Genomic DNA, 4335 nt, shown 5'->3' on the forward strand with positions numbered 1-4335 from the left:
ATCCAGTTTTTGTTTTCGTAACACAGAGGTAATTCGGTTTATAAAAAATCGACGATCAAATTTTTCATATTTGAAACAAAGAATAGAAAAGAAATTGCAGTGCAGTCCTGTGGGTCAAATCGTCTATAAAAATCCGATTTGGTTTGCAGAAAACCAGGTGAAGTTTTATCAGAAGAAGATTCAAGATGATGACGATGTTCAGCATATGTTTGTCAGTCACGAACAACCTGGATACAACGATATAGAGTTGTATATATTACCACAACAACAACAAGTGTCTCAGTTCATTGATCAGTCACAAGTGTTTTGTAAAATTGATGACGACGAACAAGCTGAGGTGAATGTTGTAGATGACGAAAAAGAAGAAGCCGAGATTTTGGTTGATTCAATGGTGAACGCTGATGAAGAAGAGGAGCCATTACCAGCTAGTGTTGTATACTGTCAAAGCAAACACGCATGTGGTAATGGTGTTTGACCGCACTAAAGGTTGGTATAGTGCTACCGAGTCCATGGATCACAATGAGGGCATGCCGATGGGACAGTACAACGTCAAACTAGATAGAGGTTGGTGCGACTGCGGAAAGTTCCAAGCCTTTCGTACGCTTTGCTCCCATGTCATTGCGGCATGTTCAAAGGTTCGAAGGGACTCATCCTACTTGCTATCTCACGTTTACAATGTCACCATCCTATCAAATGTTTATAAAATTAGTTTTTCCATAGTGGCAAAAGAGGATTACTGGCCAGAATATCAAAGGAACATCGTCTGGCACAACGAAGTTATGCGAAGGAAGAAAAAGGGTTGCCCAAGTAGCACCCGGATTCGAACCGAAATGGATACGACGAACAAAATGGTTAGATTATGTAGTTCATGTCATCAGCCGGGTCACAATTGTACTAACTGTCCTAGTGTTGGAACGAGCACAACCAGATAAATTCACATGTACCTCTGTTGAAATATATGAAAACTAAATTTATTTCATATTATAAGTTTGTGAGGAAATACCATTACATAAACAACAACACAAACAACTAAAACAATTAAAATACAATAATTAAGCAATTACAACCATCAAAACAATTATTGAACATGCAATGCATCATTCTATGAACGTCTCGGTCAATTTTAATATCCACTAATTCACGCACTTCTCCATTTTGGTTGAACGTGGACACAAGCCATTGGATTCTTCTAATCCTTTCACCATCTCCAATTTCTCCATCTAACCAACTGTTCAACGTCCGATTAAGAAATTAAAACGAATCTATATTCCAAAGTCGAATCTTTATCGGAGACGCAACGGTGAAAAAGATTAAATCAACATTTCGCTTGTGAATGTATTAAGACATGGTTAAAACTCAAAAACTTGAAGGAGAGTGGAGTTGAATGAAAGAAACTGTGGTTGTAGGATAAGAGTTGTGTGAAAAGTATTGCATACTTGACAAGGTATTTATAGAGGAGTAAGAAAATGCATGAGCCAAAGGGCTATGCGCCACACATGTCAAGATATGTAGGTGTCAGAAGCATTGGCGCCACTTAATGGTCCAAAATGCATGCGCCAACTCCCTTGACGCCAACATTCGATGCTTCCAAAGCATGCGCCAGTGATGCTAGCGCCTCCTCCTAATGCAAAATGGATGCGCCATCTGACGCATCTGTTTTAAAAGGTGGTTATTTAAAAATAATAATTAAAATAATGATTATTTTGGACTTTTTATTAAAATAGTGATTATTTTAAAAAAAATCGTAAAATTCAATCAAATAATTAATTAATAGTTATTGTTTAATAAAAATTGACATTATATAATTAATTATGTCAATCAACGATGGATTAATTAATAAAATTAATCTAACATGATACACATTGTACTTCATGTATAAGACACAGCTAAAATCTTCTCTAAAAATCCTACCATTCATCAGATTGTCGTTTGATCTGATCCAACAGTGGAGAATATTCTGAAAATGAAAATCACATATATCTTCCGTTGGAGTGAAATCTCATTTGTTTCACACTTTTCTTTATGATGTTTGTTATTGAATCTCTCATCATGCGGCCTTGTGAGCAATCTAGAAGTTTAATCTTTTAATCTTAGAGTTTATTTCAATAACTTATCAAGAAGATATTTTGGAAGCTAGAGATTAAAATATCTCGTAATAAGTATAACTTTTTAAATAATAGCTTATGTATCGTATTGTTTCCATCATTATCTTGTTATACACTTGTTCATATGAGTAGAAACTGTATATTTCTTTTTATTGGCAAGTTTTATAATATTGAGATTATCCAAACTTGACCATGCTTTTTCAAAAAATCCAGACTAGACCATAGAAATTATAAGTTGAAATTTTTGTGGGTACAAGTAAAAGAAACTTTGTTAGTAGGCTCTTTCAATATTGGTAGATGTCTGTGTCTAATGTCAATATCTGAAACCATTTATTAATTAATTAAAGGGGAAGTAACAACTAAGAAATAATTAAAAAGAATAGAAAAAATTGACTGAATCAGTTGCCTCTGTTTGACGTAACCTACATTGGTGAAATTATATACACTTGTTGAAGAAAGACGATAATAGACCTTGCAATGAAAAGGACTCGCCAAAATTATTCAAACTTCAAAAATATAAAAACTAATAGTTAATTGATCTAGTAGTGATTGATATCGGATTTGATACCGAGGATTATCGTTAAATTTTCTGTAATTATGATTGAAAAAAAATTAAAACTATTTAATATCAGAATTGATCTTCACACAGAATTAATCGATCCAATAGATCGAACATAAAAATAAAATAAAAAATTCAAATATATTATATACGGATGTAGATATATAATGACCCAAGGTTTGAAAAATATCGCCCAGAATATTTCTTGTTATGAATATTGTATTTTAAGGTTGCGATGACAAGTGACAGGTATATAACAAAAGGATACTTTCAAATGCTCTTTATAAATTTAAATTAAGGCATTTGATAGATATAAAATGAGTTTGTAGGATTTTTTATTTTTAATTTATTGGGTAACATTAATTTATCAAGAGCTAATAGATTATTTTGTTTGATTACAAATTTTTATATACAACTAATTTAAGTAACTTATAGTTTTAAGTTTTAAGTTTATACATTTTCACTTTCCTTTCAATTTTACCCTTGTTATCTATATTATAAAATTAAATATCTACTTTTATGCCATGAATACAAGTCAATAAAACCACCATTTTTATTAAATTTACAAATTAAATTTATTATTTTATTCGCTTCCGACCATCAACAAGCTTAAAACTCACTCGTTAAAAACTATTTTATTAATTATCCACTATATTTTATCAAGCAAAACAAAATTTAGTTGTATCATCAAGATGTATGTTAAGTGTAATTCAACTCAAGTGTGAATTTATATTTGAGTTTAATTTCAATTTTATTTAGTTTGCATTTAAATTTGGATTAGTATATAAATCAAGAGTTAATTATTAATGAAACTTAATTTCTTATGTTATTATGTGGAGAAATATATATATATATATATAATATATATAATATATATATATTATATATATATATATATATATATATATATATATATATATATATATATATATATATATATATATATATATATAAGACTCCTAATCAACTCTATTAATTACGGAAAGATTTAATACAATAATATTTTAAATAATATCTTAATTGATACTACTAATAAAAATAATAGATACAGAATAATAATAAAATAATATCTCAACACTCTCTCTCAAGGTGGTGAGTATACATCATAAGCATCCATCTTGTCACATATGTATGTAATCTGAGGTCTTCGAAGAGATTTTGTAAAGAGGTCAGCAAGTTGATCATTGGAATTAACAAATGAGATTTTGATGGTCTCAGTAGTAATCTTTTTTCTAAGAGAGTGACAATTGACTTCTATATGCTTTGTCTTTTCATGAAAAACTGGATTGAAGGAGAGGTGCAAAGCTGATTGGTTGTCACATACAAGTTCTCTAGGGTCGACTTCACAAAAGTGAAGTTCATGTAGTGAATGCTTTAACCACAAGAGCTCACATGTGGCATGGGGCATGACTCGATACTCAGCTTCTGTACTTGATCGAGCAACGACCGTTTGCTTTTTGGTTTTCCATGAGATCAAATTTCCCCCAATAAAAACACAATAACCCGATGTAGACAGTCTATCACTTGCATCTCCTGCCCAATCAACATCTGAATATCCAATGATATTAGTGTTGCCTCAATCATAAAAAATAAGTCATTTTCCAGGTGATCCTTATACTTAAGGATTCGAATAATTGCTTCCCGATGGTTGTCACAAGGAGAACTTAAGAG

This window comes from Lathyrus oleraceus, chromosome 3 (assembly GCF_024323335.1).
Source record: "Lathyrus oleraceus cultivar Zhongwan6 chromosome 3, CAAS_Psat_ZW6_1.0, whole genome shotgun sequence".
In the NCBI taxonomy this organism is placed as follows: Eukaryota; Viridiplantae; Streptophyta; class Magnoliopsida; order Fabales; family Fabaceae; genus Lathyrus; species Lathyrus oleraceus.